This window comes from Solea solea, chromosome 2 (genome assembly GCF_958295425.1).
Source record: "Solea solea chromosome 2, fSolSol10.1, whole genome shotgun sequence".
In the NCBI taxonomy this organism is placed as follows: domain Eukaryota; kingdom Metazoa; phylum Chordata; class Actinopteri; order Pleuronectiformes; family Soleidae; genus Solea; species Solea solea.
In genome coordinates, this window is record NC_081135.1 from 34,763,865 (window position 1) to 34,777,981 (window position 14,117).

The following is a 14,117-nucleotide window of genomic DNA, read 5'->3' on the forward strand; positions in this document are numbered from 1 at the left end:
AATCTGTCTAATCCCCAAATCTGCATGTTTTTTAGACTGTGGGAGGAAACATGAGAGAAAACGGAGAGAACATGCCAATTCCATGTTATTCCATGCTATTTTGCTATCGAAGAAAATTGTTCTACGCCGAGCCCTTCTTGAAATTTTGGTGTTCCCTTTTTGAGAAAGACAAAACAAGCAAGAAAACTTTAATCCTGATTGCCGCAAGGTGGTCTCGGGATCAGCCTCATGAGGGTGGGAGGTTTTCCACGCTGCTGTTAAGACCAGGTTCAGCAAGGTCAGCCCAGCAGAAAGTCCTAACTCCATTAAAGAGCGGAGGCAGATTAGGTCTGTCCTGTCCCCGACGGTCCTCCTTCACAAACACAGATTATATCGGCTGGAGCGGGAAGAAAAAAAACGACCACATCCAAATTCAGGTCTCTCACACACACATCTGTCACAATCCATATGCGATAGAAGACTCACACCTGATGTCCCCTGGAAATGTCCTCCACACACACACAACACTGCTTCAGACATACCAGAAAGCTTCACGGACACCTGGACGCGCACACACACACACACACACACACACACACAGGCAAGGTCGCTGCACTGCTAATTAGCCCCTCTCTTTCTATTAGAACACCGTGTGAAGTGTTCGTTCTCCTTGTAATTACCAAAGATGAGAACACGTTTCATTTATAGCCTGCGCTGCTAACACGGCACTTGACAGAGAACAAGCGTCTAAAGGACGAGAGAAAGTCATCGTCAGACAGACGTTAAGATTTAAAAACAAACGCCAGCCGAGTACCTGAAGCGCAAAAGTTACCTCTAGACCGTCTGACGGAAACACGGGACCCGGAGGAGTGGATTCATCCTGACCTTCTGAGCTCGTTGCCTTCTGATAAATCACAGAGGGCAGCAGTTCCTGATGACAGGCCTTCACGGTGCAGGGAGCCCTCTCAAAGACGAGCCTGCCAAAAAGCAAGGTCCCGTGAAGGAAATGAGACTCTCCACCTCACATTATAGCCCATAAATACAGCTGGGAGCGCTGACGCCCGCGGTCCGTGGGTGTTTGATGTGTGAAACAAGAGAAAGTCCACCTCCAGCTCATTTTACAATCCGCTCTTATAGTAAGAGCCCGAGTGGCCATAAAAAAGCTTGTACCATCAAAGTGTGCGACTCAACAGAAATGCAGTTTTCATGATTATCATTGATTGCTAAATGGGAGGAGAGAAGTGTAATTCTCATCCTTCTTCAAAAAGCTTAAACCAACAGGGTTTGGTCGTGGGCGGCTGAGATACTGCATAAAAACCCCATTTGAGTGTTTGAGTTTGAGGAAAATGAGGCCATTTGTCTTCCAGCACGGTACAGTTCGGTTTGGTAAAGCCGCGGCTCAGGCTTGTGTTTCCACAGAGGACAGTACCTTTACTCGGTGGGTGGGGTGTGGCGACGAAGCGTGACGCTGGACCAACAAACGGCGACACAAGAGAACAATGGAGGACACATCAAGACAATCAAGCCTTGTATGAGAATAGACTTCCATAGACTTCCACCTCACCGTACTCTGGTACCCCAAAAGGGAAGGGTGCCAAAAAAATGGAACCATTGGGAGCTGATTATGTTGGTGCTATTCCTCATGGAAACACCAAATTCAAACACACACACACACAAAAAGTACCCTACTGAACCAAACCAAACCAAACCATTCCACTCGAATTTCCCTTTACTTTAATGACGGAGGCGTCACACTGCAGTGTGCAGAGCTACCACAACCACCCATAGTCCGGACCACATGAGGCCAATTTCTTTAGCAGCATGAGCAGTTGTTCCGGATGTTCTCTAACGCGCTCCCTGTGCTATCGCAATAAAAATATACCACAACCTTAACCCTTGTGACAATGGGCCGTTTTATTACAGTTGGAACTATTGAGAAACCAAAAAAAAGACGTGGGAGCTGCTTTCAGACTGGCACTGAAGTCCTGAAAATGGCCCGAGCTGCCAAATGTCAAGCAAAATGTCACTCGCCGACACTTCTCCTGCCAAAAGCATTGTATAATATCCAAACGAACGTGCGTTTACAACACAGCAGCAGGAGAAGTTCCAGATCATTCACACGCGCTGATTGTTGGTCCACTTCTTGAATACTACGCCCCTGGTGCCACGACCCAGACGTTTTCCTGTTGTGACCCAAACACTCGCCCGCTGAACTGCAAACTCCAGAGAACCCAATGGTCTGGACATTCTCTGCCATTCATGTCTAAAAAGAGTTGTTTTTTTTACTTGGCATGGAACCGAAAGGGATACCCACTCAAGTCCCCGCCAGGTCAGGTGGATGGGGTATCCTTGAGCAAGGTACCCAATCCCCACTTGTTAATTGGACACCCTTAATTGACCCCAGCCACAGGGGTCACATCACAGGGTGTGCCGGTCCCAAGGAAGCATAAAACATAACTTATACTCTATATAATCTAATGTAGAGGGAAGTAAAGAGTATAGCTGCTGCACCAGAGCTGTCGACAGCACAGACAGAGCTGCCAGGGGTTTTTCAAGAGCTGAATCTCAGACACTTTCTGAGAAGCAGCAACGACGACAGCAGCAGCAGCAGCAAGAAAACAAAAGCAACTGACCACACACACACACACACACACACACACACACACACTGCAGCACAGAAAGGTTTCCTTGGTAATGTGAGACACATACACTGAATGCTAATGAGTTTATTGTGCGGGTCATAGAATGTTCAGGAGTGAACATAAAAGTAGAAAACTTCACTGAGATGAAGTTCACTGACGGTTCACCTCTAATCCTTCTTCAGCTCGGCTGTATTCTCCCAGCGTGGCTGTGATACAGTATCTAATAAAACATTTATTGACATGTAGTGTGTTTGTTTTTTTTAAATGTGAAGCTTAAAATTAAATATTAGATTGTAAATTTAAATCCTCATCAAAATATCGCCTACAAAGCATTATTTTCATTCTGGGTTCATCTGTGACTCATTTTCTCTGTGAATTGAGTCATTGTTTTGTCAGTAAAATACAAAGAAAATATTCTTATTCTCCAATCCTGTGAATCACAACATCCTCACATTAAATAAAACAAGTTTCTCTGATTTTTCATCTTCTTAAATGTGAATATTTTCTGGTTTCTTTGCTCCATATAACAAATAAATCATTCAAATGGAACAATGTTAAGTTTGTGGACAAAACAAGAGATTTGAGAAGATAATTTCCAGGTTTGATCAACATTTTCTGACATTTTACCGACCAAATAAGTAATCGATTAATCAAAATAATGATCATTCATTGCGAAAATAACTGGTAGTTTCAGCCCTAATTCAGTTTACCGTCACTTATTCACATTTAAAAAGCTGAAATAATCACTGATTTAAACCAATTCATCGAACACATAATAATCGTTGAGGGTAGTGTAGCCATGAATTAAATTATTAATCGATTCATTGTTGCAGCTGGAACAAAAAATAGAACGAGGCATTTCGAAATGCCTCAATTTCAATTTGAAAAACTATTAATTTCTCAAGCCTCCAGCAAAAAAAAAAATAAATAAATAAATAAAAGAGAACATCCACAGCTTTGACAGGTTTATTTACGAGGAGTTAAGTGCTGCCTCTTTTTTAAATGATGAAGCTTTAAGCTGGATTCATTTAGACCAAAGCAAACAGTGCCCACTGACAGGCACATTATGAAGAGGCCGCTGATAGGATTCATTCATATTCATATTTCACACAGTGGCTGTTGTGTTTGTTCAGGGAGGAAAACGATGCTGCTTGACAGACCCAGAGAAGAGGGCGGACGCACTGACTAATCTGCAGCTCCGCAGCCATTTTCAGACGGATTAACCTCCGCATAATCCGCCTGAACTCTGGTCACTTAACGTCTAAACACAGTACCGAGATTAACAGGCTCAGATCAGAGCAGCGAGTGGGGGAAATTATAAGCTGCTCAAACATCACCATGTCCCCCTTTTTAAGTAGATACAGCACACACAAAAAAAAACACACACACACGCATTCCCAGACTAAAACACACATCTCCTCTCAGGAAGTTGACAATCTTGTGAAGGCGGCTAATTAACCCTGAACGTCCATGTGTTTCTCATGGAGAGTCCTGTCCTCTGACCTACACACACACACACACACACACACACAGACTGACCCAGGAGTGAGCGGCACAGCTGGTCTCGATGACTGCAGTGCTGCTGCTGCTGCTGCTGCGTTTGAAGGCTCAGCTCAGATAACTGCTGGTCTGGTCTGTTAGTGTGCATCTGAAATTACACCTCTACCTTTTCCCAGCCCTGCCCAAGCATTCCCCTCTGCTCCCCTGCACCGTATCTCCGCACACATGCAGCCCGGGAACAGACGGATATGAGACTCTCCTCCTCCTCCTCCTCCTCCTCCTCCTCGGAAAGAAAAGACAAATTCCGGGGACAGTATAAAAAAGAAAAAGAAAAAAGGAAGCAAAATATCCCACTTAAACTTTGGCCTTGGCGTTCAATGAGCAGATGTGAGCTGATAAGCAGGGAGTTATATAATACAGATAGAGTCAGATATCCACACACAGTGCAGTGGCGTTCTCCTCCTCGCGAGTCTCAGCCCATGGTTTTTGCTGTAGGGTTGTTTTAAAAAAGTACTTTCATCACTGTCGCAGCCTCTCTGTGGGCAACAGGCAGCTGTTTCCAGTGCAAATGCTTTTAAAAAGCTAACTGCACACAGTTAGAAACGGGCTGGTGAACGCGGGGGAACCGTGTTAACAGCCGACGACCACAGTCGCTCCCCGCAGGAGTTGGACGGTAACTGAAAACGGAGCGACTATTTGATTAAGGCTGCGTGCATATTAATACGATTACATTTCTGCTTTAGTTCCAGAGGTAGAAACACACTACAAAACTAGAATGAGGATAAAGCCTTGGTATTTGAAATGCAGCAATCACTTTCTACCCCTCTCTGCCAGGGCTGGGTCAACATATCCATTTGTTGATATATCGTCGTCGAGGTCCTTTCTCGTGCAACACACCAGGGTTTGAAATAATTGTGATTTAAAGTATGACCCAAATAATCCCAATTGTTATTTTTTCACAACAAAACAGCACTGTTTTTAATCTGCACCCTCTGCTGGACAACAGTCTAATGCACTTCTAGGCTGTATCTTGTCTAATCTAAGGAGACAATTAATCATTTCAATAATTGATGACTGGTCGATTATTAAAAATCCAATGCTGCACAAAAAATGACCCCCAGTAATCAACAATAACTTAAACTACAAATTCCACATCACCTCTTTTAAGCCTCATTTTAACAAATTGAAACAAGGCACTGATGTAAATACAGTATGAACCACCGCTACTGAGTTTGTTCTGTATTAAAACTCCTTTTCTAGACCATGGTTCACAGTCACACAACAGTGCATCCCAGAACAGACAACAGGGGACTCATCCCGTTAATATTTACCACATTATCAAAATGATTTATTACACTTCAGAGGGCAACCGCGCACATTTTCATAAATCCTCCTTTCATGCGGTAGCAGTTTCACTCGTGTGAACATATCATGTATTCCGTGGACACACTGTATTGATCATTCATTATCAGGGTGGGGGGGGTGGGGTTTGTCTTCTCCGTGACATTCTCTCCCTCATAAATCCGTCCCCTTCCTCTCGCAACTTCCTCTGATCCCGATGCTAGTGAGAGCAGTCAATCTCTGAGTTTAACCTTGCTCGGGGGTCGTCGCTGCATTTCATCACTTAGTGTTTTTTAGAGCGGCAGCATTCGGTCGCAGCTTCACTGTGGCTCGCAGAGGGGAGGAAAAAAAGAAAACAGAAAACTGGCCTCCACACGTCTCCTGACTGACTCATTTGTTTGCACGGGAACAAGAGAGCAGCCACGTGTGAATGAACATTCTGCTCTAAAGCCATATCTGCTCATTTTGTTTTTTATATATATATATATATATATATATATATATATATATATATATATATATATATACACACACATATATATATATATACACATATACACACATATACATATACATACAGTATATATAAATATATTGATCCTGCTGCAGCCGAACATCCACACAACTGGCCGTGTACATCAATACAGCGGTAACGGTAAAATGAGATGTAAACATTAACATACTGAGCAGCGTGAAAAATGATGCTCTCTCAGGCTGCTTGTGGTTAAGAGGCTCTGCTTTGACACCGTTGCTTTCTTCCTTCCCCGTGCATCACAATGGAAAAAAATCATTTATAGCTTAAATCATAGAAGATTTGAGAGCATTAACATTTTGAAGTGCAAAGTCACCCCCCCCCCCCCCCTTCATAGCTGGAGGCAGCCTCGACTCGTTGCAACAGTGCACAAAACTGCCGAGCTGCCAATCAAAAGGCCACTAACTCTCTGTGCGTGAAGCGTCTCAAATTACTTCACTCAGGATTCCAGAAGATAGGGTCTGTGTGTGGAGAATAAAAAAGAAGACGAGGCTTCGGTCTACTGTACGTAATCTTGCTTTAGCAGAAGAAAAGTGTCTAAAATATCATTTTGGTGTGGACAAAGAGCACAGCTGCTGCTGCTGCTGCACACACCTGTCCTCTGTCTCCACACATGCAGAGACAAGACACGCCAGTCCATCATTCTGGTTTCCAACTTTGTGACTCGGATGCCCTGCAATCTGACACACATGTTCTGAACATGCTCGAAAAAAAAATGTTTAAATCTATTTCTGACATCCTAGGTACATCTGTCAGTCCTTCACCACAAATAGCTTTTTTTGGATATCTTGCAACCACATCCTTGCAGGAAAATATTATAGCTTGTGGATCCTTGATTGCGCGCATGGGACGGGCGGAGAGGAACATCGGCTCTCGCTGTATGCCGATGACCTGCTCCAATATGTGAGCGATCCCCTGTCAAGCCTTCCACCTATTCTCTCCATCGTGGACTCTTTCAGCGTCTTCTCCAGGTATGAACTGAACATCTGCAAAAATGAATGTTTTCCCATAAACACAGGCAGCAAACAAACAACGTACGTTACACTTCTTTTCTCTTTCTTCTTTTATTTTCTTTCCTTTCTGCAAGTACGCGCTGTTCTTGAAAACCGATCTGGGTACACTGCTCTCTTGATGTAACGATGTCAGGGTCTCTGGGATGGATGAGTGGGTGTTGGGTTATACAGAAAAATGTGTGTGAGTGAGTGACGGTCTCACTCTCACTCATCATCATCTACGGCTTTATCCTCGGCATCAGGGTCGCAGGGGGGCCGGAGCCCAATCCCAGCTGACACAGAGTGAAAGGCAAGGTCACAGGAGACGGAGACGAGCGACTCTTCACTCTCACGTTCAGCTTCAGAGTGTCCACTGAACCTATGCATGTGTTTGGACTGCGGGAGGAAACCGGAGAACCCTTTGAGAACCTGTCACGGTATCAAAACCACTAAACCACTTTGATGTCATAGCCTGCCAACGGTGCCAAGAGTTCAGGAGAATCTGCTTAAGCTTTCTATTGTTTTGCCTTTTTAATCCGCGTGGAACCAGTGTTTTGAGAGCCTTGAGTCGGAGCCACACCTGTGTTTGCATGTATACAACTTTATAGAAAACGCCGCCGCTCTCCTGCTCTGGCATTAGCCGTCATTACCTTGGTCTCTGTCGTCTTCTCCTTCAATCAATTCACTTTGTCTTTCCTTAGTCGCCCTGGCTTGGTTCATTTTGATACTGTATATATGTAGAGTATACTGTTCAATGCCCTGGTTCTCGAACTGTGGTGCGTGTACCACCAGTGGTACGTGAGGTTCCCCTGGTGGTACTTGGCGGAAACTGTAGAAATACTGTTCTACTGTATATGCCAGGCTACGTGATCAGATTGGAGCTGAGGAATTTTGAAATTAAACAAATAGCAAAATATTAGTAATGAAAAATGTAAATACATATAATTAGAGCCACCTAGCTTCATGTAATGTTACAATACCAGTGTGTGAAGTATATGTGAGGAAGAGGAGGAAAAGAAAGTTTGTGGAAGCTTTGTGTGCATGCGCTACGTCTTCTTCTCTGCTTTTCTTGCATTTCCGTGGCAGTGTTACAGCGCCACATACAGGCCTGGCATATGTACTACAGCATTTAGAGCTTGGGGGAGGTTTCAAGGATGTGTTTACAGTGTGTTCAGCTTTTGTTTACGATGCTACGATCGCCAAAAAGGAGGTTACAATGCAGATGTGTAACGTTGACATTTCTGCTTAAGGTTATCATAGCGACACAATGCAATACCAATCCAGGACTCGTTCTCACATGGGCTCACTCGTTGACATCTGAAATGTGTGTGTGTGTGTGTGTGTGTGTGTGACCGGCAAAGCAAAGAAAATGTCAGCAAATGTGACTTTTGCTGACATTTTCTTTCTCACACACAGGCCCTTTGGACAATGTCAGGAAAGTCATTGATTTTCATCAGTGCACGTCTGGAAAGCAGCTCCAAAAACACACACAGCCTCTTCATATACTGGCCGTGTGTAAATATACGAGCCATTAGCACGTTGATAGTGCCGTCTTAATGTGGAGGGGAACAACTCTACTTTACTTAATCTCTCCCTCCATTATCTATACCACTTATCCTTTGAGGGTCATGATGGGAGCTGAGACTAATCCCAGCGGACGCTGAGAGGGAGAGCGAGAGGCAGGGTGACGCTGGGCCAGTTCACCAGCCCATCACAGGACGGACAGTAACCTTAAACTCTGGCGTTCACATATGATAGAAGCAGCCGGGACATAAGCTATGATCAAGTAATCCGAAATAAGTGTAAGTCACGTAAAAATGACAATCCGAAAACTCTGAGTTGCCTCTTCACTTGATTTCATACACGAGGAGAATCTCCAGAGATCAACGCATGTGTGAAGAGCAGCTACTGTATATGAAGCATGTTCATCTCACCAACACCCAGATTTTTCTTTAGGTTACAATTAGGGCTAAAAAAAGACAGGGCGAGGCAGTAAATTACAGGCAATAACCATTACACTAATAATAATAATAATATTTATAATAAGTATAATAATTGTAATAATTAGCGTGAGAAGTGAACTGCCAGTGAAAACCTGATAGGATCAACTTGATGAGGTCACACCCAAGATATTGCTGTTATTTATACTACCACTAGCGGCACCTATTTTATTTACCTATGGGTCATCATTCCTGTTTCAGTGGAGGACGGTCTCACCGAACCCCCAATCCACATGCCTTTGGACAGTGGAAAGAAATGCTAGGGTTTAACGATTCGGGCGCGATTACCTGACCTAATTTAATGTACGTCAAGGTTTAGTTCAAAGCTCACTGTGTAATAGTTTTGTAAATGCCACAACGCTCACGACTCTTCCTTCTTCCTTCCATTGCACTTAAAAGACATTGTTCTCATGTTCTCGCTGTGCCTGCATGGGTTTCCCCCCCTCAAGTTCTCCAGTTTCCTCCCACATGCTGCGGTTAATTGGACTGTCTCTAAATTGCCCGTAGGTGAGAGTGAATAGTTGTTGTCGGTCTCTCTGTGCGTACCAAGCCTTACGCCCCATGTCAGCTGGGATTGGCGCCAGCAGCCCTGCGAACCTCATGTGGAGGATAAAGAATGGACGAACAGCGATTTTTCCACCACACAGTTCCAGCACGACTCGGCTCCTCGTGGTTTTTTTAATTGCTTTTCCATTCATGAAAGTACCTGGTACTCTTTCGCAGTACCTGCTCTGGCGAGGTTCCAAGCGAGCTGAGCCGATACTGAAATATGACGTCAACAGACTGTCGTCACTGGAGGAGTCATGACTGCAACGTCCGACACAAGAATCAAACCGAACCATGCGTAGATCAGTTGGAACGACTTAAATATCCTGAAAAAAGCTGTTAATGTCCAACATTTAGCAAAGGAAATAAAATCGAAATCTAAATCTCAGTATTTAAAGGAGGAGTCTGTTGTATTTAGCAGCATCACAAACCTTGCCGCTGTATTTCAGTGTCAAATAAGTTTGAATTAACTGATTCTAATGATTCATTTACAGTACATCCAAAACAACTGCTTTACAAGTCACTCGTCACTGTGTGTTAAACAAAGTCACGGCAGTTTCATGCAGCCGTGCAGTGATGACTCCGCCCACGTTGAGCAGGTACTATTTTTGTAGTGGAAAATCGACCTAAACCGTGCCGTGCCGAGGCGAGGCGGAACCATAGGTGGAAAAGGGGGCTCAAGTGAGCTGAGCCGATATTAAAATGTGACGTCAACAGACTGCTGGTCATAGAGTGTCGTCACTGGAAGAGTCATGAACGCGACGTGTGACACTAGAATCAACTCAAACAATGAACTGATTCTAATGATTCATTTACACTGAAAACAACTGCTTTACGCGTGTAAACAACATCACAGAAGTTTCATGACGACTCCGCCCACGTTGAGGAGGTACTATAGTAGAGTTATTGCATTCTCTGAAGAACATACACACACACACACACACAAACAGGCCACACAGAAAGGTGCAGCACCAGCAGCCAACCTAGTTCACTTAACGTCAATGAAAAAGTCCCGACAGGCATAAATAATTTATCTGTCATTTTTTGTAAAATGTGCATCTTTTCATCTAAACTCCAGTTTGTCCATTGAAGTCAACTTTTGTCCTCGGAACAACCTCCGAAAAGCTTTGAAAACAACAAAAACTAAAAATCATGTCATTATTCAGCACCCACACACACACACACACACACACACACAGACACACAAAATGACACTTTCCTTATGCAATGTCATGTTAACCTAGAGAGGAGCTTTTCCCATTTTCCTCCCCGCGCTGCACAGGGAAGACAAGACAAAGAGCAGAAGTGGCTTTGATTAAGAGCGGACAACAACAGGGAGGCGTGAAGGCACTTTTCTTTCTCTAATGAGTTTCAGTCTCCTCTACAAACCACAGCCACTTTCCCTTAGCAGTGATGCAATCGTGTGTTTGAGTGACATTGAGCTAAATCCCGACAGGCCAGAGTGACAAACTTCCACTTTCTTTTCGCTGATACGAGACAAGTCAGAGGACTTCAAAAGGGCATCGCACTGCAAACCCCCCACCCCCACAATAGAGAAGCCATTTAATTACCATTGACACTCGTGTGTGTGTGTTTTCCTCTGCTTTTAAGTGCGTTTGCCGTGTGTTGTGATGGTGAGGTGATTAGGAACGTGGCACCTCAGTGTTTAATTCAAAGCCAAGATTGTATCTGGCTGTTTGTAATTGAATTACTGCAAACAACAGCTGTGAGGAGCGCGAGGCAGCGTGGACTTTGAAGGTGGAACAAAATAAAGCGTTTTATTGAGTGGTGTGTCAACAGAACAACATCACTGCTGGAAGAGATACAAGGCCACTGATAAGAGTTTTGGGGTTTTTTCGGCGCTGCTGCGGATAATTGACGTCAATTTGTCTGGCCCTGATATATTTCGCTGATTTTACTTTATTTTGTCAAAATTGCTTCACTCCAGTAACCAGCCAACATTAATATTCTGTCTCTCCAATCTATATTTCATGTCTGCGTTGCTATTATATGCAGTATTTTCAATAAAACTGCACATGATAGACGTCAAAAAACTAAAAGCTTTAGAGACTTTCTGAGAACTTGGCCGGATCAATAAACCAGGGCGATTAGAATTAATATAAATGGCAACTTATTGGTCTACTGCTGGTGCTGCTAATGAACCTTTTAAGCACAAAAAATTGCACATATTGAAATTTGACAAAAGATGTAGGCGGCCATCAAATTCTGCTCCATCTTCTATGCAAATTAAAAATGTAATATGTAAAAGGTTAGAGACGGTTCATATCTTCAACTTCTCATCCTTGTCACACAACAAAGAGGAGTTAATGTTATGATGGCGGTGCGTGCTAATGCTACATCATCGATTACAGCTAAAACCTTGACTCAAACTCGACTAATCAATTTGCAACTGCAATATCTGTCAGAAAAATCGTAAAGAAAAATTATATTTTCTTTGTTCGGTGCTTGTTGGTGCGTCATTGAAAGATAATTGCGAATAAATGCAAGCTAGCTAATTCACGACATTTAGAAATCACGTGACAGAAATGTCGCCACTGGCAAAAAATGGCCTAAACAGCAGAAAAGAGGAAGTACGAGTGGAAAACCATAAGATTCAACGACCTTCAACTGCTTATTTGGGTGAATTGCCGCCCATTAGTCCCGCCTTTGTCTCTACGGAGCTCCCCCTACAGTTTGGGAGTACACATTTTAAACGACAACAAGAATCTTTGACAGTCGCTCCCGCGGAAGTCCTGAGGTTCTATCAACTGCTTTATCCTCCACGCGAGCGCGGTGTGCTGTGCCAATCTCAGCTGATACAGGGCGTAAGGCTTTTTTATATGTATATATGTTATAGACTTTTTGTGATATGTAGACAATTTAAAAAAAACTACAGAGAAAGCAGAGAAATAGAGCTTTGTCTTTACGGTAGCCCCTCAGGACGAGATTCACCAGCGCTTTGCACGTTTGCGACGTCAGCTTCTCCCAAACGGTCCAATAAACTGCCAGGTATCGAAAAAGTGAAAGTGATCGTAGGAAAAGGAGCAGAATTGACAATTCTACAGCCATAAAATCAAAATCAGATCATCATGCCGCTCATAGGAGGGTTAACCATTACGATGACTCCAAAACTGTTAAATGTGGGTAAATAAAAATCCTGCATAGTCGTGCTTTAACAGCCGTAGAGACACATTTAAATTGAGAGAATGGAGACGTGTGTGTTTTCACACCTTCACCATGTGGCTGAAGCTGCTCAACACAACAATAACTGAGAGACAAAAGGAAAACAACTGGATCTTCTCCTCAAGTTGTGGAGCAGCGCGCAGGCCCACAGGGGAGTGAGTGTGTCTGTCCCTCTCTCTGTCTGTCTGTCTGTCTGTCCACGCTGTTGTGTGAGCAGTGAATGAGTGAACTCTTCTTCAGCGCGCGCGCGTGTGTGTGTGTGTGTGAACAATTCCAATCACACAGCTCCAGTTAAAACGCGTGGTTTGTGTGTGTGTGTGTGTGTGTGTGTGTGTAAATCTGTAGCGCGTTATTGTCTCACTGAGCTGCAGCAGCTGTGGATGATCACGGTAAAGTCACCCAAATACACGGCGTTATTAATTACAGCTCATTCGCTTCGATCAGTCGGTTGTGGGGGTTTTTATCTGATGAAATTCCGCCTCCAGGGTCGCTGGAACGGAACCGCGGTGGCTGCACATCCTCGCGGCTCAGACGCGCTCTGGAGCGCTGCGTGCACGGCAGATCTGCGTGGAAATGCAGCGGAGAAGCAAGCGAACAAAGCCTTACCTTAAAAACTGTGTCGGTCCTCAGTGGCAGATGAAGGAGATGATGATGATGATGATGGTGGTGGTGGTGGTGCTCGGTCCATTTTTGGTGCTGCTCGCCTTGTTGCACACACACTGAGCCCGCAGCTGTGCGTGTGTGTGTGTGTGTGTGCCTCAGAAGAACACGGAGAGCCGCTCGTTCGCTGGTCGGAGCGGCGCGTTTGTGTTGTCTGTCACATTGTTGCTGGCCTTTTTCTCACATCCACATCTGAACATGGGGGGCGGAGTCAGCGTCCCCCATGTTTTCTGACCCCGCCCCCCATCAATGAAGAAGCAAAGGCAGGAACATTATTTGCCTCCTTTCCGACAGAAGAAGGTTGAAAGGGAACTATGCAAGTTTATAATAGTTATTGATTTATTCGTTTAAATTTTTATTTTGTTTTGACTTTTAGTTTTTTAAAATGAGTTCGTTTTTAGAGGTTTCTTTTTTTTTAACCTCATTTCAGTTTCCGTCAGTTATCGTTTACCGTTCATTTAGCTTAGCTTAGCTTAGGTTGGCTAGCAGTGGTTTTCTGAGCTACTGTGCTGCCGTGCAACATTAATTATTCATTTTACAGTTTCTGTCCGTTTTTCTACAAAAATAAACGTTATAAATGTGTTCATTTGTGAGCTTTAGGGCTGATTATGTTAACTTTTTTTGACAAAGCCAGGCTAGCTAGCCAGCGCCACCTGTTTCCAGCCTTGTTCTACATTTTAGGCTATTCTGGGTTAGCTGCTTTAAGTTTGAAAGCATAAAGAACTCTTATAGTCTCCAGGCA

General features: G+C 43.9%; 1 protein-coding gene across 1 annotated transcript in view; it reads right to left on the minus strand.

Moving 5' to 3' along the window:
• st6gal2a (ST6 beta-galactosamide alpha-2,6-sialyltranferase 2a) overlaps nucleotides 1–13,579 on the minus strand; it is a 61,184-nt gene extending 47,605 nt beyond the window's left edge. Inside the window, exon 1 of the mRNA XM_058623200.1 lies at nucleotides 13,322–13,579. The gene's annotated coding sequence lies outside the window, so the exon portion shown is untranslated. The remainder of the gene's footprint in view (nucleotides 1–13,321) is intronic.
• Between the last annotated feature and the right edge of the window lie 538 nt (nucleotides 13,580–14,117).